The sequence below is a fragment of the Bombus affinis genome, chromosome 9, assembly GCF_024516045.1.
Source record: "Bombus affinis isolate iyBomAffi1 chromosome 9, iyBomAffi1.2, whole genome shotgun sequence".
In the NCBI taxonomy this organism is placed as follows: domain Eukaryota; kingdom Metazoa; phylum Arthropoda; class Insecta; order Hymenoptera; family Apidae; genus Bombus; species Bombus affinis.
The window spans coordinates 13,477,919-13,501,135 of NC_066352.1; the positions used below are offsets into that span (position 1 = coordinate 13,477,919).

At 35.1% G+C, this 23,217-nt stretch overlaps 7 long non-coding RNA genes across 7 annotated transcripts in view; 6 read left to right on the forward strand and 1 right to left on the reverse strand.

The window, feature by feature from the left end:
* LOC126920738 (uncharacterized) overlaps nt 1-23,217 on the forward strand; it is a 92,885-nt gene that overhangs the window by 37,494 nt on the left and 32,174 nt on the right. The gene's annotated exons all lie outside the window — the stretch shown is intronic.
* On the reverse strand, nt 7,977-8,695 carry LOC126920745 (uncharacterized). The gene is made up of 2 exons (XR_007712078.1): nt 8,569-8,695; nt 7,977-8,483 (listed from the first exon to the last, which is right to left on the reverse strand). It is a non-coding gene; the product is annotated as an uncharacterized LOC126920745 (long non-coding RNA).
* LOC126920726 (uncharacterized) lies at nt 8,932-9,768 on the forward strand. Its single transcript, XR_007712059.1, has 3 exons — nt 8,932-9,133; nt 9,198-9,458; nt 9,547-9,768. It is a non-coding gene; the product is annotated as an uncharacterized LOC126920726 (long non-coding RNA).
* LOC126920728 (uncharacterized) lies at nt 10,184-21,802 on the forward strand. The gene is made up of 3 exons (XR_007712061.1): nt 10,184-10,256; nt 17,924-18,305; nt 20,934-21,802. It is a non-coding gene; the product is annotated as an uncharacterized LOC126920728 (long non-coding RNA).
* On the forward strand, nt 10,702-14,233 carry LOC126920730 (uncharacterized). Its single transcript, XR_007712063.1, has 2 exons — nt 10,702-11,902; nt 13,563-14,233. It is a non-coding gene; the product is annotated as an uncharacterized LOC126920730 (long non-coding RNA).
* Nucleotides 14,345-14,981, forward strand: LOC126920744 (uncharacterized). The gene is made up of 2 exons (XR_007712077.1): nt 14,345-14,399; nt 14,492-14,981. It is a non-coding gene; the product is annotated as an uncharacterized LOC126920744 (long non-coding RNA).
* LOC126920735 (uncharacterized) lies at nt 16,008-16,644 on the forward strand. Its single transcript, XR_007712068.1, has 2 exons — nt 16,008-16,062; nt 16,155-16,644. It is a non-coding gene; the product is annotated as an uncharacterized LOC126920735 (long non-coding RNA).

A 23,217-nucleotide genomic window follows, 5' to 3' on the forward strand; every position in this document is an offset into this window, starting at 1 on the left:
ACGGTCATTTCCAAGAGGAAGGACAAACATACGATCAGGATTGAAATTTCGTACGGACAATCACAAATTTTTAGCGACAAGTTTAGCGGTCAAAGGTTTTACAACGAAGGAAGATACTTTGAAATTTGATAGATTTCAACGTCAATAAGAACGTTAGAGGACATTGTATCGTACAATTTTAATGAAACTTCTAGTCGGAATAGTGTTCTGAAAAATATTTGGCCAATATTTTTCTTTGTCGATCGTTTGCCACTTTAAATAACAAAAATAGCCCTCGATGTTACGGACGAAAAAAAGTGTTTCTTCCGATATATTGAAAACTAGAAAAAAAAATTACTTTCAATATTTTGTCAAAAAATATTTCTCTGCAAAAGTTTCGTCAAAAACTGTTTTCATCGATGTTTCACGTATCATTTAGAAAGCTTTAATACTTTGTTCAAAAGTTTCATCAACAGTTGTTTAAGCAGAAGTTGTGCATTTTTGAAATAACAGATTCACGTAGCTGCGATATTTCCCCGTAAATTAATCTCGCTAAAACGTTCACCAAGAAGTTTGAGCAGGAATTTTCTACTTGTGTATTTTTTTCTTTTTTTTTTTTTTCAATAATGATATTACGTAGTTGCAATTTAAATAGCCAAGAATAATTAGGAAAATCACTCTTACGAGATTCATAAAAATCCAAACCGACCTACGAAACATTTATTCGCAACGATCGACTAAGATCCATCGACTGAAAGTGTTACTAACCAAGAAATGACGAAGCACCGATTCGCAAGCTGTAACCCATCAACATTGTCATTATTCTTCGCCTCGATTCGTGGCAAAAATTCAAGCGGCAAAGTTATTCTTAAAGACCATGGCACAAGATCCGGGACAGACGTCGCGCGATGAAACTAGGAGACGTTCTTGCGCGATCTGTCGCGAAGATTCATCCGCGTCGAGAAATTCGGTCGAGAGAAATTCGTAAAGGTTCATTTTTCTTACACGATGCCGCTCTTAATATCTTCCGCAAGCTTCTCTTTTATTTCAACGGGCACCAGGTAAGTCGAGAGAGGATGGCAAAAGGACGGATGGAACGAGGGATGGAAGCCGGAAGGAAATAAAACGCGGGCAGGATTGTGACTCGTAACCGAGTTTGCCTTTCAGACCAGCGAGTTTTAGGCAACGGGGGCTGAATAACGTATCAGACAAGTGACAGGAGATTGCTACGTGGTTACAGGCTGGTTTATTTAAGAAATGACGCGCCCTTTCAGTCGGAGGAAGACGGTTGTAAAAAGATTACTACTTGAAAAATCGATAAATAAATAAGCGATGATATATTTTTAAATATACGGGTGGTCCGCGAGTCGCTTTTCCTTTTAAAAGTCACATAACTTTTTTCTATCGTATATCTCCTCGAAACATTTGCCTCCGATTTTTAGTTCGTTTCTGGGAAATTTACAATGGAAAAATTCACAGCTGACAACGAGCAACGATATTTATAAAAGAGAATATCGCGTTTCTATTCGTTTGCTCGATGTTAATATTTATAAAATAAAGAAACTACTTGCTATTTATGAGATAAAGAATAAAATCCGGAAAAAATGATGTTCTCTGCTGTGAAGTTAAACTAACGCGCGATTAATTCGGATAATTAAGATTCTGCTGTATTTTTAACGCTATAATAAACTGTTTTTCTTTAAATCACGAAAACTTGGTTACTTCTTTGATTCGTACGATACTCTTCTATGCAGGTTCTATTAATTTTATACATTTTTCGTACTTCGATAAAACAATATCTAATTTACTCTTTCTACTCTTTCTTCTCTGGAAAACGGGTCGATGCGTGAAGATTGTTCTACGGGATAGACGTGGCTGTTGGATGATTTGTATTATCGGCCACGAGGACGCGTGGGATGATAGTCTCGGCGACGAGCTCATTAACGCTTCGAAAAGGGACGCCCATTGAACCGATGGAAAAATTGGATGCAATGCGGTGGTGTGCATCCTGCGTAGCTGCTTCACGGAGTAATTTTGAAGTACAAAAGAGAATATTGCCATGTCTTGACATGGTAATTGCGAGATTAATCGATTCTCACGATAGAAGTATGTAATTTAACAAAAAATTAGTATTTGCGTTTAAGATGAAATAAGAATCGTAATATCGTAAATAGAAAATTACAAATTTTTACTTCAATATCGTTTTTTTTACTCTCAAACGTGTCATTCGTTTAGTTAATTCTCTTAGGCTCGAACTTTTCTTAATAAGAAAAACTGTCTTCTGTCCATCATTGGGATAAATTGTTTAAATATTTATATACAACCCTGTCTTAAAATTTTATTGACTCGTATTTGTTCTATGAGTAAACATTTCTGAATACTCTGCCTGTTTAAAGCTTCCTCAAATGGCATTAAAAAACTTTCAATGACATAAGATTAGATTTTTCTTCGCGACAAATGACATCGATTTTCTTCTTTCATAATGTATACTGTATCAAACACGATACATCAAACGGTGTAGCATCGTTGCGATTGGTATCAATACTTTTATCGATCTTCCCGACAATTCATCATTCTTCGTCGCTCATATTGAAAATTCTTGCAACAGTGATACAATATGGCAAACTATGCTGAAATATCCAACGCAAAGCCACTCCGTTTGTAAAAACGAAGCAAAGAAATTCATGTTTAGACGATATTCAATGAAATGATTAATCGACATCTCCTCTATTAACCCTAAACTTACTCTTCTTCTTTCTCGACGAATAATTAATGATACAGCGGCAAGATACGAGAACGAAATAAATTAAAACGTAGAAATTTAATTCTCTTGCCGATTATTAATTACCAAATAATTAGCAAGCAAATAAAATAATTAGTATAAATTAGTTTAAAATCCGGAGAAAATATATCGAACTTTATCGAATATGTTGAATATGAATATTCCTTATAATTAAGGAATGTTATTTTAATAGCCGCTATAGTGTCGTCTAAATACAAAGTATACGTTTAACTGAAAATTTTGTTCGAAGAGAAAGCGAGAGAGGATAATTGCACTTGTTGCACCTTTTGAACGAGGCAAATGGTCACTTCTCGACGTTTAAACAAATCGTTAGCTATTTGGTACACGCGTTTTAATTTGCTGTATGTGTAGCATCGTGAAATCGTGCCTAGCGATTTTCATTTAAAGCGGCAAAAGAATTCAACTGTGGTAGAATACTAGACAGAACGCTTTTCGATAGTCGTAATTGCCTCGAGCTTTAATAACTTTTCAAGCTGATGTTTTGCAATTTGTACTTTACATTTGTTTGTATTTATACGCGCATATACAGATTCCGAGAAAATACCGAACAAGGAAATATTCCAAATATTTCTCATACAAAAATGTTATTTTTCTATGATTATTCCAGAACGTATCTTATTTCCAAAGTCATCGTAGAAAGTGATAAATCTTTTGGACGATATCAACTTCCTTTTCTCTAATTATAATTCCGATAACGTTCTCTGCGATAACGTTATCCCAAATTATTTGATATCCCTCCGATAAATTATAGTGTTGAACGTAATTACGAAGCTTTTCAATTACTATTATTTCGACGAGAAAGGAACACTGGAAAAATTGCAAACGAGACGATGATAATTTCGAAGATGGAGCTGGAAAATTCAATGAAACGAAAAATGTACAGCGTTTTAAACGCAGCTTTCTCTTTATTTACCTAAACCGAGATATCCACGGATGAAAATACTATGATAGCGTTATTGTCATCGATAATAACTATATTGGGAAGCTCATTAGCAGGCCATGGGTGCCGAGCTATTTTCCTCGTCGAAAATCACCGTTCGTTTTCGGATAACGATCACTGGGCCGATGATCGTAAAATAAGATACACTTGTTCGAGCATCCGTTCCACTGGTTTTATTGCCGACGCTGCCTGCGTTACAAGAGTGAAACATAAACGTAATCGACTGTGGATGAATTACGGGGGAATTGATATAGGAACCTCGAATTTGGTCCGATTAATAATGGGATAGCACGTTAATTGAAAATTTTCGTACGATGTCGTTTGAACTTGAAAACATCACGAAAGTTAAAATTTGCAAGATCTTTTTGGGTATAACAAAAGGTTATGAGATGTAAAAGAACTACGATAATAATTAATAACGGGAAAATGATATAGATGAATAATATTAATTAAAATCCCCATTAATTAAAATCCCCACAATCGGATCGTAAACTCTTCGAGAAAGTATTCAGAAATATTATAATATTAAACGAGCACAGTACTAATTGGAAAATTGGCCGATTTAATCATCTCAACAGAAATGATCGTAATCATTTATAAACTTCCGCTCGTGAATCCGATAATGATTACTGATAAAATCCCATTAGAAAACAATAAAACAAGCTATATCATTACTTTGTAATTATATATTAGTAGATTCATTATTTCCATATTCATAACAGAAGAGTAATTATACTTCTTGCGTATTATAACCAAAGCTTTCAGAAATTTTATGAAATAAATTGCGAGTGAAGCCAACAGCCTCGAAATATTCCAGAGAGTTAATTCCATATTTTAAAAATAATTAGTGGGTGGAAAAATAATGCGTGGATCTGCATTTAGATTTTAATTTTCCTTACGTTCTAGAGACTTTTTCACTCCTTAAACTTTATCTACTCTATTCGTTTCATACGTTCCATTTTTAATGCCCAAATACTCTGCTCAATTTCCTTATTCTAAAATATTCGACAAATTTACTTTGCAAAATTACGATATTCGTATATCCTAGTACGAATTTGAGAACAATTTGAACATACTTTATCATTAAAACTCCATTTCGTATTCGCAAATACAGGATAGAACGAAAGTTATCTCTTAATCAAATTATCGAAAATTAATTTATCGAAAACAAACTAAAGAATGTACTCATCGAAGATCATAGAACCCATAATATCCATAAAACGTTGTAACACGAAATATAATTTTTAATTCACCATGAATTAAATCATCAGAACTTCCAAAACGCATAAGACTCATTCGTGAGCCAAATCGATCAACTCTGGTTGCTGAAAAATTCTTAATTTTAGTATCAACCTGACATCTATGGACACGTTCATTTTCCAGATAACAAATCATCGCTTTTATTACGATCGATCAGTTCTCAACTTCTATACGGTCCACGTGAGAGTATTTTGCAATCGATCGATTAACAAAACTCTCCAAAAAAAGAGAAAAGAAAATTCTCAAAAACCGCTTGATCTCAAACCACCATTGGTGTTTCCAAATCGTCGCAAGGACATAAAACTGGAAATTCCGCGAACCAAACGCAGAGGACAAGCTCCCTCCCACGAGGAAGAACAGCTGGAAAATCGTGAGAGCGTGCATTTACAAAACTAAAACTCGGACGCAATTTGTGGTTTGCGGATGGTATTTCGCGGACGCCAAATCGCGGCGAAAACGGAAACGAGGGACGACCGAAACGGCCGTTTCGTCGACTAATTTTAATCACTGCTGATTTCGTGGTTCGCTCGGCTGTTTGTCGAGCAAATTGTTCCCTGGAAATCGGCGAAATCGTCGAGACCTCGAATCCACCACGCATTCAAATCATCGCCGCCACTCCCGTTTAACTGTATGCTGATTGCTCGACCACCGAATTGTTTGTGTTTTTTCCCAACCATCCTTCTCCGGGTTTTTTTCTCCCCCCCCTCTCTCTCTCTCTTCTCTTGTATAAATTTTTAACGCGTTCCAGAGTTTCATCGATCCCCCGTATAGGATACCTTCCTTTTTCCATTCTAGTTCCACCTGTTCCTTTTTTTCTTCTCTTTTCGTCGATTCTTTTCTCCTTGTGCTCTCGTTCCGTAACGAACAACGGAGCTGTGGAACACGAGCAAAAAACGTGTAAGTTTGGAAGCTGGTCTTTATTGGATGGAGAAAGAGTTTCGATGGGATGAGGCAGCCGCGAGAAAGAGAGCAACGGATAATCGATAGAGGGCGAAGTGGCTGGCTGGATGCCTATGCAGATTGGGATTGGTTTGCAAGAATGTGGAAAAGTTGCTCTTGATTTCGCGAAAATAAGGGAACGGTGAGAGCGGATTTATGTATTGCGCGATAAGAGCGTTTTCTTATTGTTTGCTTGAAACGTCATATGAGAAGATCTTATTCCACATCTTTGATCTGCTTTTTCACGTAAAGTCGCCTCGTTGCCGATTGTACTATCAATGCTAAGACACCCTGTGTATGTATATAGAAGACAGCGAGCAACGATATTAAAACAAACGTTATTAATATAAGTGATACTGGTGTTAACATGTTTGTGTTTGTAAGTAAACTACCTTTTGTTTTATCATTTTTCTACGTTATACTTCAAATGTTATTAAGCTGGAATATTTTAGAAATTGTACCATACACTCAACAGGATACGCAATTTGTTGTACCCTCTTAATAATTAATTTGCTGCTCCTTTATTTACCCTACACACGAACGGACAAACAACAATCAGATTTGCCAAATGCAAAGAGGTAAAACAGGTCGATGAATTTTTTAGATCACTTATTCACTTGCATACCCTATATATTGACAATTTAAGAATATTTTGTTCCATTACTTGATATATCTAGTTCTTAAAAATTAGTTACCACACTCCACATTTTTTGCTGGTAACAACAAATACACGAGGAGATCTGTTTACTCAAGATCCATACATCGAGTACAATTTTTTCGAACTAATGTTCAACATTAAATGAATTCCGTCACGCGACGCGTTTCCACCTACAATCGACGAGAATGCGCTAGACACGAGTTACAAGTAGAATCAGAAAAGAGAGTAGGCCAGCTTTGTCGGTTTGGAAAATCGCGAAGAAGGCCTGGTTTCCGTGTTTCGTTCGAACGGAAAAAATTGCAAAGGATTTCAAAACAGAATCCGATCCCGTTGCATAACGATGCCGATTCGAAATAGAAAAATGAGAAAGCAGCGTTTCGCAAAAGGTAATACGCGTTGGTCTTGCAAATCTCTCTTCGACGATCGACATTCGACCAGCATCTGTGTCACGACCGATGTGATTCACTGGGATGACGAGAATTTGGGAAGAAAAATAACCTTTGGGCTTCGTTAGAGAATCCCAGTTTTGCCAATGCACCGACACATTACAACAGCTGTACGAACTAAATCTTTGCCGTTTCATTCCCATATTTTGGAATAATTGAACTTTCCATTGAAATTTTTCTTCAAATTGTTTTAATTGCTCGGTAATCTTCACGATTGTTACGCGATTCTGTGCTTGAAAATGCATTAAAACGCACTTGAGGTTACCAAAACTTCGAATTTAACGTTTCAGAAATTCGAATTAATTCGATTGCGCACTTTCGAGTCTGCGATTAAACTGCAAGGTGTTATCGAAATAAAATGCGATAATGGAAATAAAGAGAAACAAAGGAAAGAGAACAATGGGATTCGAACTGTACTTGGTGGCAAATATTTGAACGATTTAGTGAACAATATAAAACTCACGATGGATGCGTGATCAGGTGACGAAAGGAAATAATGAAATTTTCGAACTACGCTTTTGTTTGACGTTCGTGCATCGAACAAAGCCTACTGTAAATAACGATATATTTTGCGCGATACTAGGTACGCGATTCGTAGTTACGTTTAAGATGTTGTCAATACAAGTAGCCATGTTTGATGTTGTACCGTTTCATCAAACATGGCTACTTGCATTGAACAGCCAATCCATTAAAAGGAACTGAAATGGAAAAACTAAGTTTAATCGAGCGTAGTAATTTTCATCGACACGAGTATAAAAATTGTGACGCGGCAAATACTTGTTTCATGTTCGATTTCTGCTAATTTAATATTCGCAATTATCTCGAATAAGTATTAAATCATTCAGAAGATTAAGTCGTTCTAATTATATCGACTTAATTATATCAAACGTGTACTCGTGAAAGAAACAAAGTGCTTTCAATTACATAGATGAATAAATATAAATACACAGAGCAACAAATATAAATATATTTTCATTAAGAAAATTAAAAGGACGAAAAATAACCTAAGTTTGTATTAACACCAGCTGGCCGCTCGCGGCTTCGTTCGCACAGCTTTTATAACAATTCGCGTTTATTAGCCTCTGTTCGAACACCGTTTATACATTGAATTTCAAAAAACGCTCAAACAAGCGTTTGTTTATTTTTAATTAGAAATCCATACGCTGAGTGTCACAGCTCCAATTTCAGTAACTCATCGAATATGGCTACCTCTTAAAAAAAATTGCGCTCCCTTCGTTTCACGCCCCACGACCACCCCATAAAAAATAGTATATTATCCATACTTCACGATTCTACGTACAGCCGTTTAGGTTGAGCGTTGATAAGTATATCAGTCACTTTTACATTTTATGTACATTTTATACACAATTTTCAAACTGAATCTCGCCGAAGACTGAGCCACGCCCAAGGAAATTATACTTTATATTTTCTTCTTAATTTTTCACAGCAAATCACTTCCTACGACATATTATTCGGTCGCGCCGTGTATACACGTTGTATTAAAATTAACAAGTATTGTATTAAAACAACAATTATAATACACCTATATTATTTGTATTCAGAGATAGGTATACCTGTATTATATGTATTCAGAGGTAGGATCACAATAACTATTATTTTATTCTTTGGGTAATTCTATCACACCGTTCCGCGCCGAAAAACCTTTATTGCACTTTTTTACTACAGATGGACTAAAGATTAAAAAGAAGAGAATATCTTAAACCTATCTATTAAATTTATCGATTATATCTAGAACTATCTACTTGAATTACCATTTATTGTAACTAGCGCATGTGCATATGAATGCAGATCGCCAACTCACGTTATCATTTTCAACAACAATCTTGTCATATAAATGTAAACTCCCTAGAGTTCGTGTAGGATAGGGATTATTTCTGCTTTACGGGTAGCACGACAGGCTGCGCTTCACGGACAGACCGATCTTCTTTTATTTTACGACCATTTTGAGAAGCACATTTTTCCCGAACAGACGGACAAAGAATTACATTAGAGATAGAAAAGATTATAGAATAATTATTAAAAATTTTAAAAACTGAAAAAAAAAGATCGATAGCTCAGGACGTTGAAAATCAATTCTCGACTTTCAGGTAAACATTGTACTAGAGACTTGTTATTTCCCGTTTATATAATTATTGTTATTTATTGTAATAGACGCGTATTAATTGTTGTTTATTTCTGTATTTTATTATTTACTTCATAATAAAAACTCGATTTTCGCTACGCCATGCCGTTAGAAGCGAAGTTACGTATCGTCATATACGAGAACGCAAGGGGGAGAAAATAGAATGCATAAAATCCATAAGAAAACCAGAAGATGAAGTATGTTATGTATTTCCCCCAGAATATCAAGCAAAAGATCCGCGGTTATTCAGTTTATCGATACTGAAGAAAGCCGCAAACAGCTTAACCAAGGTAGGCCATTACAGAAACATTGCAATCACAATGGATAATGCAAAGGCAGCATCATACATTGATACAAGTTTAAACTTGGTGTTCCAAGATATCTTCTTAGAGTAATCGGAGATCATCCCCACAAGGAAAATAAGGACCGAACCCAAAAGCTCAATCTTCAAATAGAAACATTATTAGAGATCTTGTGGAAACAAAACATGCTGGAGAAAGAAGGTATGGACTTTGCCATAAAACAATTTGATGGAGCATAAAAAGCCACAGATTGGATATTAGAGTATGAAACGGACTGTGAAAAATATGAAATCCAAAATGACGAAGAACGGATCGGGAATTTGAAGAAATATTCGGGAAAAACAGCATCAGAATAGTACCAGACAAATCTGCTGAAGGATAAAGAATACAACTGGGAAAATTGGAAGGCAGCATTTCTAAAAGCTTTTAGCAATAAAGGTTGGTCTGCACTGCGATACGCCTATAACTTTAAATACATTTCAGGTTCGTTCACTAAAAATGCCATAAAAAAAGAGTTAATATTGGAAGTAAGGAGGAAGACTTCCGAAGAGACAAGGATATATCTAATTGTTATTGGATTGCCCATACACATACAAGATAAAATCGATAAAGAGGCGGTACAATCAACAAATGACTTAAGAGAGTAATGCGAGATTGAACAGAAAGCCGGAGCCACTACCCAAGAAACCTTGCGTGATTTGTGAAGCACAGAATTTCCCAGGCCGATTTCACCCAATACAAGTATGCAGAAACAGAAACGGAAATGCTCAGAGGAACCAAAAGCAGGTAAATTCATTAGAAGCATTCATGTCAGAAAATAAAGAGACAATAACACCAGATGAGAATGGAAAAAACTAAAACGCCCGGAGAAGTACAAATTACTGATAAAGCTCAGAGTTAGAATCAATGACCAGAAAGAGGTCGAAGGCTTCTACGACACTAGAGCCAGTGCAAGCTACGTTAAGCAAAGAATCATTGACCAAATAAAGGCAGATATAATAAAAGACAAGAGAATGTTTAACACTAGATTTACGGGCGTTTCGTATATGTCTATCTCTACGGAACCCGTCAAATTGACGGGTAAACGAAAATACGCATTTTTCATTAAAAAATCGATTTATTCAAATTAAGTCTGCAAGGAACAATATTATGCTTCATTATTTTATTTTATTTATTATTGCTTATTTCTTAATAATTTAAATAAATTATTAATAAATAAAACGTCTTTTTTTTAAATTATCACTAAAAAAATAACAGTAACATTAACGCGACCCGCCAATTTGTCGGATTTTGAACTTCGAAATGAAATATCTCAAAAACCATAGCATTAATTTTAACCATTTTGCATCGTAAATTAATCACTTCATCTAAAGAATTTATGGACAAAATTATTTTTTCCTAGACTTTCTAATTTTTGAAATCTGTATGTAGTATATCTATCTCTATGAGACCCCTCAAATTGACGGTTTAGCTGATTTCATAAACAATCCATTTTTCAAAGATAGTGTGCAAAAGTTTCACTTATCGTAGACATTTCCCATTATTGTCTCCACTTATTGTAAGTATTTACAATAGGATAATTGAATTTGGGCACAGTATTTTCTTATTTTGAACAATCCCCCTTTTCTAGCAGTCATGAGTAAATTTAAGAAATATAATAAGATATTATACAAAATGTCAACATCAATGGATGTTGTTCTGAGGATACCACCGAAGAAGATTAGTATGAATTAGGCCAAAGCAAAGCTGACAGTGAAAGCTTTGAATACATTGAAAGTGGAGAGATAGAAGGATCTTTGGATATTAAAGAGGAACACTTCTTGAAAGTGTGTCGTAACAAGAAAAGGATGCGTATTCTTTTTAGTTAGTCCTTCGTTAGGATTAGAATTCCTTAGTTAATTCTTTTAGTTAGTCCTCTGACTTCGAGGATGAAAGGGCGAGCATTCCAAGCATATCCAAAATGTAATAGGTGAAATTGAAATTGCAATTGACAGGACATAGTGCATAAAACTGAAAGCAGGCGAATCTAGGGATAGGACATCCGTTCGTATGATATTGAAGGATATCGCAGGGCCTACTGGCTATGCTAAGAGAAATATTATGTCGGGTTATGTAACTAGTGCTTTCGAATTAATAATTGACAGACACATAATGGAACACGGAAACGATTGCACTGAAACCGAGGCGCATCGAGTTTTGAAAAAGGACTGGACAATCACAGTTGCTGAGTTGCGTAGTTTTCTAGGAATTCTATATACCCGGGGCGCATATGAAGCGAGATCATTGAAAGCCTCCGAAAGATTACAAACAGATAAATTTGCGCTGATATCCGAAATGTGGAACAGATTTATAAGTAATAGCCAGGCCTGTTACAAGCCATATGAAAATATCTCAATAGATGAACAATTATTTCCAACGAAAGCCTGATGCAGGTTTACGCAATATATACCGAATAAGCCTCATAAATTTGGCATTAAGTTTTGGTTAGTAGTTGACGTCCAAACAAAATATATTTTGAATGGTTTCCCTTATATGGGGAAAGATGAAACTCGATGCTCAAGAGAAAAAAGAACAAGATGACATTGTTTTCCTCAAATTTATATAAATCAGAAAACTGCACACTTACTGTGTATAAAAGTAAATCTAAAGTAAAAGTCCTCCTTCTAAGCACCAAACATACAGGTGTGCGAATAGAAGATAATTATAAACGTGTTCCAGAAATCATTGCTTTTTAAAATAAAACAAAGCATGGTGTTGACCAAATGACACGCAAATATAGCGTGAAAGCAAGGAGTTTCCGATGGCCCCTTTAAGTCTTTCAATATTTTGGATTTGGCAGCTATAAACGCGTGGATACTATATAAAGAGTTTACCAGATCGAAAATATCCAGAAAGGAATTCATATTTTGTTTAGCCGAGGAATTAACTGAAGAAAACAAGGACAACATTTGCCAAAGATCAGACGCTTCATTTCTGTCACCTTCAACGTCAGAAGTGTGAAAAAGTTGCCAAGTGGATTATTGCAAAAAAAATAGAAGTAATAATTATTGTTTATATTGCAAAAAGATCGTATGCGGAAAATGCACAAACAATATGCAGTATATTTGCAAAAAATATGCTCAACAGATATGATTAGCCTGCACTGTTAATGTTATAGTTATTTTTTTAGAGATAATTTAGCTGATTTCATAAACAATCCGTTTTTCAAAGATAGTGTGCAAAAGTTTCAGTTATCGTAGACATTTCCCATTATTGTCTCCACTTATTGTAAGTATTTACAATAGGATAATTGAATTTGGGCACAGTATTTTCTTATTTTGAACAATCCCCCTTTTCTAGCAATCATGAGTAAATTCAAGAAATATAATAAGATATTGGACAAAATGTCAACATCAATGAACATTGTTCTGAGGATACCTCCGAAGAAGATCAGTATAAATTAGGCCAAAGCAAAACTGACAGTGAAAGCTTTGAATACATCGAAAGTGGAGAGATAGAAGGATCTTTGGATATTAAAGAGGAACACTTCTTGAAAGTGTGTCGTAACAAGAAAAGGATGCGTATTCCTTTTAGTTCTGACTCCGAGGATGAAAGGACGAGCATTCCAAGCATATCCCAAAATGTAATAGGTGAAATTAAAATTGCAATTGACGGGACATAGTGCATAAAACTGAAAGCAGGCGAATCTAGGGATAGGACGCCCGTCCGTATGATATTCAAGGATATCGCAGGGCCTACTGGCTATGCTAAGAGAAATATTATGTCGGGTTATGTAACTAGTGCTTTCGAATTAATAATTGACAGACACATAATGGAACACGGAAACGATTGCACTGAAACCGAGGCGCATCGAGTTTTGAAAAAGGACTGGACAATCACAGTTGCTGAGTTGCGTAGTTTTCTAGGAATTCTATATACCCGGGGCGCATATGAAGCGAGATCATTGAAAGCCTCCGAAAGATTACAAACAGATAAATTTGCGCTGATATCCGAAATATGGAACAGATTTATAAGTAGTAGCTAGGCCTGTCACAAGCCATATGAAAATATCTCAATAGATGAACAATTATTTTGAACGAAAGCCTGATACAGGTTTACGCAATATATACTAAATAAGCCTCATAAATTTGGCATTAAGTTTTGGTTAGCAGTTGACGTCCAAACAAAATATATTTTGAATGGTTTCCCTTATATGGGGAAAGATGAAACTCGATGCTCAAGAGAAAAAAGGACAAGATGACATTGTTTTCCTCAAATTTATATAAATCAGAAAACTGCACACTTACTGTGTATAAAAGTAAATCTAATGTAAAAGTCCTCCTTCTAAGCACCAAACATACAGGTGTACGAATAGAAGATAATTATAAACGTGTTCCAGAAATCATTGCTTTTTAAAATAAAACAAAGTATGGTGTTGACCAAATGACACGCAAATATAGCGTGAAAGCAAGGAGTTTCCGATGGCCCCTTCAAGTCTTTTTCAATATTTTGGATTTGGCAGCTATAAACGCGTGGATACTATATAAAGAGTTTACCAGATCGAAAATATCCAGAAAGGAATTCATATTTTGTTTAGCCGAGGAATTAACTGAAGAAAACAAGGACAACTTTTGCCAAAGATCAGACGCTTCATTTCTGTCACCTTCAACGTCAGAAGTGTGAAAAAGTTGCCAAGTGGATTATTGCAAAAAAAATAGAAGTAATAATTATTGTTTATATTGCAAAAAGATCGTATGCGGAAAATGCACAAACAATATTCAGTATATTTGCAAAAAATATGCTCAACAGATATGATTAGCCTGTAGTGTTAATGTTATAGTTATTTTTTTAGAGATAATTTAGCTGATTTCATAAACAATCCGTTTTTCAAAGATAGTGTGCAAAAGTTTCAGTTATCGTAGACATTTCCCATTATTGTCTCCACTTATTGTAAGTATTTACAATAGGATAATTGAATTTGGGCACAGTATTTTCTTATTTTGAACAATCCCCCTTTTCTAGCAGTCATGAGTAAATTCAAGAAATATAATAAGATACTGGACAAAATGTCAACATCAATGAATATTGTTCTGAGGATACCTCCGAAGAAGATCAGTATGAATTAGGCCAAAGCAAAGCTGACAGTGAAAGCTTTGAATACATCGAAAGTGGAGAGATAGAAGCATCTTTGGATATTAAAGAGGAACACTTCTTGAAAGTGTGTCGTAACAAGAAAAGGATGCGTATTCCTTTTAGTTCTGACTACGAGGATGAAAGGACGAGCATTCCAAGCATATCCCAAAATGTAATAGGTGAAATTGAAATTCCAATTGACGGGACATAGTGCATAAAACTGAAAGCAGGCGAATCTAGGGATAGGACGCCCGTTCGTATGATATTGAAGGATATCGCAGGGCCTACTGGCTATGCTAAGAGAAATATTATGTCGGGTTATGTAACTAGTGCTTTCGAATTAATAATTGACAGACACATAATGGAACACGGAAACGATTGCACTGAAACCGAGGCGCATCGAGTTTTGAAAAAGGACTGGACAATCACAGTTGCTAAGTTGCGTAGTTTTCTAGGAATTCTATATACCCGGGGCGCATATGAAGCGAGATCATTGAAAGCCTCCGAAAGATTACAAACAGATAAATTTGCGCTGATATCCGAAATATGGAATAGATTTATAAGTAATAGCTAGGCCTGTTACAAGCCATATGAAAATATCTCAATAGATGAACAATTATTTTCAACGAAAGCCTGATGCAGGTTTACGCAATATATACTAAATAAGCCTCATAAATTTGGCATTAAGTTTTGGTTAGCAGTTGACGTCCAAACAAAATATATTTTGAATGGTTTCCCTTATATGGGGAAAGATGAAACTCGATGCTCTAGAGAAAAAAGGACAAGATGACATTGTTTTCCTCAAATTTATATAAATCAGAAAACTGCACACTTACTGTGTATAAAAGTAAATCTAAAGTAAAAGTCCTCCTTCTAAGCACCAAACATACAGGTGTGCGAATAGAAGATAATTATAAACGTGTTCCAGAAATCATTGTTTTTTAAAATAAAACAAAGTATGATGTTGACCAAATGGCACGCAAATATAGCGTGAAAGCAAGGAGTTTCCGATGGCCCCTTCAAGTCTTTTTCAATATTTTGGATTTGGCAGCTATAAACGCGTGGATACTATATAAAGAGTTTACCAGATCGAAAATATCCAGAAAGGAATTCATATTTTGTTTAGCCGAGGAATTAACTGAAGAAAACAAGGACAACTTTTGCCAAAGATCAGACGCTTCATTTCTGTCACCTTCAACGTCAGAAGTGTGAAAAAGTTGCCAAGTGGATTATTGCAAAAAAAATAGAAGTAATAATTATTGTTTATATTGCAAAAAGATCGTATGCGGAAAATGCACAAACAATATTCAGTATATTTGCAAAAAATATGCTCAACAGATATGATTAGCCTGTACTGTTAATGTTATAGTTATTTTTTTTAGAGATAATTTAGCTGATTTCATAAACAATCCGTTTTTCAAAGATAGTGTGCAAAAGTTTCAGTTATCGTAGACATTTCCCATTATTGTCTCCACTTATTGTAAGTATTTACAATAGGATAATTGAATTTGGGCACAGTATTTTCTTATTTTGAACAATCCCCCTTTTCTAGCAGTCATGAGTAAATTCAAGAAATATAATAAGATACTGGACAAAATGTCAACATCAATGAATATTGTTCTGAGGATACCTCCGAAGAAGATCAGTATGAATTAGGCCAAAGCAAAGCTGACAGTGAAAGCTTTGAATACATCGAAAGTGGAGAGATAGAAGCATCTTTGGATATTAAAGAGGAACACTTCTTGAAAGTGTGTCGTAACAAGAAAAGGATGCGTATTCTTTTTAGTTCTGACTCCGAGGATGAAAGGACGAGCATTCCAAGCATATCCCAAAATGTAATAGGTGATATTGAAATTCCAATTGACGGGACATAGTGCATAAAACTGAAAGCAGGCGAATCTAGGGATAGGACGCCCGTTCGTATGATATTGAAGGATATCGCAGGGCCTACTGGCTATGCTAAGAGAAATATTATGTCGGGTTATGTAACTAGTGCTTTCGAATTAATAATTGACAGACACATAATGGAACACGGAAACGATTGCACTGAAACCGAGGCGCATCGAGTTTTGAAAAAGGACTGGACAATCACAGTTGCTAAGTTGCGTAGTTTTCTAGGAATTCTATATACCCGGGGCGCATATGAAGCGAGATCATTGAAAGCCTCCGAAAGATTACAAACAGATAAATTTGCGCTGATATCCGAAATATGGAACAGATTTATAAGTAGTAGCTAGGCCTGTCACAAGCCATATGAAAATATCTCAATAGATGAACAATTATTTTGAACGAAAGCCTGATACAGGTTTACGCAATATATACTAAATAAGCCTCATAAATTTGGCATTAAGTTTTGGTTAGCAGTTGACGTCCAAACAAAATATATTTTGAATGGTTTCCCTTATATGGGGAAAGATGAAACTCGATGCTCTAGAGAAAAAAGGACAAGATGACATTGTTTTCCTCAAATTTATATAAATCAGAAAACTGCACACTTACTGTGTATAAAAGTAAATCTAAAGTAAAAGTCCTCCTTCTAAGCACCAAACATACAGGTGTGCGAATAGAAGATAATTATAAACGTGTTCCAGAAATCATTGTTTTTTAAAATAAAACAAAGTATGGTGTTGACCAAATGGCACGCAAATATAGCGTGAAAGCAAGGAGTTTCCGATGGCCCCTTCAAGTCTTTTTCAATATTTTGGATTTGGCAGCGATAAACGCGTGGATACTATATAAAGAGTGTATCAGATCGAAAATATCCAGAAAGGAATTCATATTTTGTTTAGCCGAGGAATTAACTGAAGAAAACAAGGACAACATTTGCCAAATATCAGACGCTTCATTTCTGTCACCTTCAACGTCAGAAGTGCGAAAAAGTTGCCAAGTGGATTATTGCAAAAAAAATAGAAGTAATAATTATTGTTTATATTGCAAAAAGATCGTATGCGGAAAATGCACAAACAATATGCAGTATATTTGCAAAAAATATGCTCAACAGATATGATTAGCCTGCACTGTTAATGTTATAGTTATTTTTTTAGTGATAATTTAAAAAAAAGCCTTTTTATTTATTAATAATTTATTTAAATGTGAAGCCTAATATTGTTCCTTTCAAATTTAATTTGAATAAATCGATTTTTTGAAGAAAAGTGCGTATTTTCAATACGCATTTACCCGTCAATTTGACGGGTCCCGTAGAGATAGGTATACCACATACAGATTTCAAAAATTAGAAAGCCTAGGAAAAAATAATTTTGTGTATAAATTCTTTAAATGAAATGATTAATTTACGATGCAAAATGGTTAAAATTGGTGCTATGGTTTTTGAGATATTTCAGTTCAAAGTTCGAAATCCGTCAAATTGACGGGTCCCGTAAACCTAGTGTTAAGACTATCAGTGGGAAGGACTTTACGAATAGCCAGGTGAAACTTAGAATGAAAATTAATAAAATAGAGAAAGAAATAATTGTTTATATAGTGCACAATGATAACTTCACATATGATCTCATCTTAGGGCTGGATAAGAGAGTTTGAGTTGAAATAAGATGAGAATTTGAGAGTTAGTCAAAAAGTAAACGACAAAGAGTCAATAATATTTAATAGAAAAGAAGAAAGAAGAAATAATCAGAGAAGAAAGATAAACGTTACCGAATACAAAAAAAATGGACAAGCCGATGGACAACCTAAGGGACACTTAAATAACCTACAAAAAAAAAGGAGGTAAGCCAGCTTATAAGGCAACATTGGTTAATCGATAGATATTTCACTGTCCTTTCAGATCATAAACCATTGGAATCAATGAGAATCTAGACAAGAACCTATGAAACCTTAGGAGACTTGATGCACTACTTGTCGTAGTATGACTTCAAGATCATCTATTCTCCAGGAAAACACAATATAGAGGCAGACGCACTATCCAAGAACCCCGTCTTAGAAAGTATTAAGAATGAAGAAGATGTTTTGAAAGTAGCAAATATTATAAAAAAACAAAACATAATCCAAGACCAAGAAGAAAACAGAGAAAATATTAAAAATACGAAAGACCTTATAAAAAAATCAGAGATTCTTTCTTTTAATATTAAAGGACGTCAATGTATATTCGTCTCACAAGAGTTTGGTGAACATATCATAAGGAAGGTTCATGATTTCTTTGGTCACATTGGAAGAAACCATATATTGAAGAAAATTCGACCCTTTTATTATTTCAAAAAGATGGAAAGAATTGTCGACAAATTCTGCAAATATTGCGAAATCTGCATCAAGAATAAAAGCAGAACGAGAAGACCGATCGGATTTATGTCAAAACTAGGACCAGCTAGGAAACCGTTTGAAATAATGTCATTCGATACGGTCGGAGGTTTTTCCAATAACAACTCACCAAAGAAATACATGCACATATCGTCGATCATTTTTCAAGGGCTGTTTTTATGTCCACATCGAAAACACAACGCTCAGAAGATATCATAAAACTTATAGACTCGATAGGAGAAACTGATTCCATAAAAATTATCCTTGCAGACCGATACCCAGTAATGACATCCAAAGAAATTCAAGAGTATGCGAGAAAAAGGAACATTAAATTAATTTTCACCTCGACAGACTGCCCATCCTCCAATGGACTGAACGAAAGTGTAAATCAAACATTAGTAAACAGGATCAGATGTAAGATCAATTCAGACAAAAATAAGAGAAACTGGACAAAAATCGCAGAAGAAAGCGTAAGAATACAATAACACCAGACACAGTGTAATGGGATTTGCCTCAAATCATTTACTGTATGGAAAAATGATTGAAATCGCCCCTAAGGGAATAATGGAGAATAAGATAAACTTAAAAAGAGACAGAAAAGAAGCATTTACAAACTCAACAAGAAATTTCGAAATCAACAAACAAAAATATGATAAAAAAAAGAAGAGAACACGAATTTAAAATTGGTGATATGGTCTTCACCCACAACGGAAACAAAATGAGTAGAAATAAGCTGGAAGAAATTAGGAAAGCACCTTTCAAAATTCTAAGAAGGATTTCAAACTCCATATATGAAGTTGATAACGATAATCGGAGATCTGAAGGGAATTTCTTCCACTCGAGTAAGCTGACCCCTTATAGAGAAGACAATTAACGATGTAATTGTCAACACGAGGAGGGGAGGTGTAAACTCCCTAGAGTTCATGTAGGATAGGAATTCTTTTTGTTTTACGGGTAGCACGACAGGCTGTGTTTCACGGATAGACCGATCTTCTTTTGTTTTACGGACGACCATTTTAAGAAACACGTTTTTCCCGAACGGACGGATAGAGAGTTACATTAAGGATAGACAAGGTTACAGAATAGTTATTTAAGATTTTAAAGACTGAAAAAGAAAGATCGGTAGCTCAGGACGTTGAAAATCGATTCTCGATTTTCAGGTAAACATTTTACTAAAGATTTGTTATTTTCCGTTTATATAATTATTGTTATTTATTGTTATAGACGCATATTAATTGTTGTTTATTTTTTTATTTTATTATTTACTTCATATTAAAACCTCCCGTTTATATAATTATTGGTATTTATTGTTATAGACGCATATTAATTGTTGTTTATTTTTTTATTTTATTCGATCACTGAATTATCCCCAGATTACGATTTTACATAAATATATCAAAAGCGTTTTTATAAAACGTCCTCGTTTAGTCTCCTTTCGCTTTCAGTTAAAATATCCAGTATCCGCGTCGTGTAAATCTCGTCGACGTTCAATCAATTCATACCGTCGCGCAGTTATTGAACCGAATCGGATTTGCGGGAACAATCGGTGCTTTGTACCGGGTGCAAATTTGATCTGTGGCGACTGTGTTGTCCCAACTATCAGTCAACGACCATTTAACTTCGGTGTGTGTAAATTGCATAAGAGAAAACGCGGTCGATAATAGCTCGTTTCAGTGAAAAATTGACCATGTAAATTTGAATAAAACCCATACATCCAAACATGCGTTGATAAATGTTACATGGATTTTTACAACCAACATCGCTTGCAATTTTTAACCGGAATGAACATTTTTAAAGCCATAGTTCGCTGCAGCAGACGATATATAAAGAGGAGGAAAATCACGACGAATCACATTCTTGCCTTTTCGTACGAAAATCGCAATGGAGAAACGTAATACGTCATATTTTTCATATTTTATGGAGCAACGATATTAATATTAGGACTTGTGCTGTCAAGCTATTTTACGTTATCAATTTCTGTTCTTTTATTCAACTTCATCTCAACTTATCACAGCATTCGTTTATTACGAAACTTTGTAGATTCGTCAGCTATTTCCAAAACGCTCGTATCTTTGAATTTAACAAAAGTTTTCTTTCCAGTTGCGCAACTATTCCAAGGACATTCCCTTCTACACGCCAAGTAGAATGAAAATTAAAAAACCAACAAAAATGGATTTATATATCATGCGTTTGGCCTGTAATCTTCGCATAAAATCTCGATCAATCCACGATGCGTTTACGTCGGAAATTACACGTCGAAGAAAATTGCAATTGACGGGACATTAATCAAGGACAACTCGATCCCACTGCAATAAAATGTAACGATCGATTCAAGGAAATCACTTTGGGAAAATTAAGAAACTCTAGAATCAATTTGTTCCTTTGCAGTGAAATGAACAATTCTGCTATGTGTATGTTATAAGTGTACGTATAAATTAGGACGAATTATATAAATTAACACGATAGATGAGAAGTGGATCGATAAAGTAAAAAGTCTTTCGCTGAATTACGGACCGGATGGTCGAACAAGGATCGAGTATGTAGCGGTACTCGTCCATACACAAGAAATCGTTTTTACTGAAAGATGAGTTTATTATAGATCCGACAACCTTAGGCGGTTACCAAAGGTTACCGAAGGTTAATACAAATCCGTCGTTTTTGTCGTGATCATAGGCTCTCGAGTCAACTATCCGAAAAGTCAACAATTGTAAACAAGGTCGAGAGTTCAGCGTCCGTTGGGATGTTTCGAGAACATTTTCAAAATTCAAATCCCAACGCCTTTCGTCAACTCCGATGCATATAAATGTAGTGAACAGGGTAGCGGGGCATTCTTTGTTATCGAGTGACACGAGCAGTAGCAGTTAAGTCGATACCTCTTTGCGCCGATCTATTAGTAATCTCGAATCGAGACAACAATACGACTAATATACACATAGGGTATATTTTAATAAACTACATAGTTAGATATACTCTTGTGTTTTTAAACCTAATCGTTACCATACTCCTCAAGTATTAGCGCTTTTATTTAATAAGCTGGCGAAAATGACCGTCTCGACGCGCTCGCTGAATTTACGCGTTGTTAACTTGACAACCATAAATTAAGATAAAGACGTAAGCCAACGAAGACAGACACGTGCTGAAAGCTACTCATTGTCAGAGCGAAACACGTTACGAGAATTATAATAAATCGCGTTCCCATGCGAGCCAAAGAAGCCCGTAAATAATGAGATTATCATAGATCAGACTCTCGGAATAATGACGTAAAAGTTTCAACGAGTTGATTTATGCAGCTTATGATACGTCACTGCTGCGACTTGCAACATTGAATTATAGCTAATGCCCCGAGATGTGTTTTCCACTAATGTCCCCTCATATACGAAAATCGATTTGCTTGGCATAGACGGACGAATAGCAGACGAGAAAATCGACAGAGAAATTTATACGAACGAACCTGATTCTTTCGATGCTCTTCTTGCATCTAACGATACAATTGACAGTGAAAAATGATCGTCTTACGACTGAGAATATCTTTTACTTATCCAAGCCGAAAGGTTCCTCCTTCTAATTCGATATTTTTTAAGCAAAAATAAAATTCCTCGTTGCCATTTCTATTCTGCTCTAGCTTTCTGCGACTTTTCTTTTTTGTTTCGTACAGCGAGTCGTTGAAAGAACACTGTTTTAAAGCAACGGGAGAAATAAAAGGAAGTTGATCTAAAATCGATTCCTAAAAGTACCTATAAGGAAAGGAAAGCTTTCAGAGATGGAAAAGGCGAATGGCAACGGTGCGTAGCTACCGAATGAGGCTACTTTAAAAGCAACCGTTACAACGTAAAATACTTTCGTATAAATAACAGTAGGTACAAAAAGACAGATATAACGATAGGATTTTTATACATTTATGCGAATGTTGGGAATTTTATTACGTTTTATAATTTATATTACATCTCGCGGAGAAACTATGATTTAATAACAAATATCAAATATAGAAAGGTTTAAACAACGTGTTTATCGAAATTCCGAATGCTCGAAGAATCATGATATCTTTGATATTTCATAAAACCTATACACAGGATTTGCATATTTCATAGAATCTCTGGTAGAATCTTGTATATTCCATAGAGTTTCGAACATTTGGTAATTCCGAGATCTGCCGTAGAATTTTAACATTGAATTTTAACATTCTATTGAATTTTTTATAAAATATTTCATAACGATATTTAATAACATTTAATGGAATATTTCATAAAACTTCGCACGATCGAACGAATTTTTCCGTTAAAAAATAAAAGCTCCTAACAAATTGAGAATTCTGTCCATTGTGGAATTATTTGTCCATTGTCCTCGTAGAAAATATTGCGAGTGAAAATATTGCGGCCGGACAAGG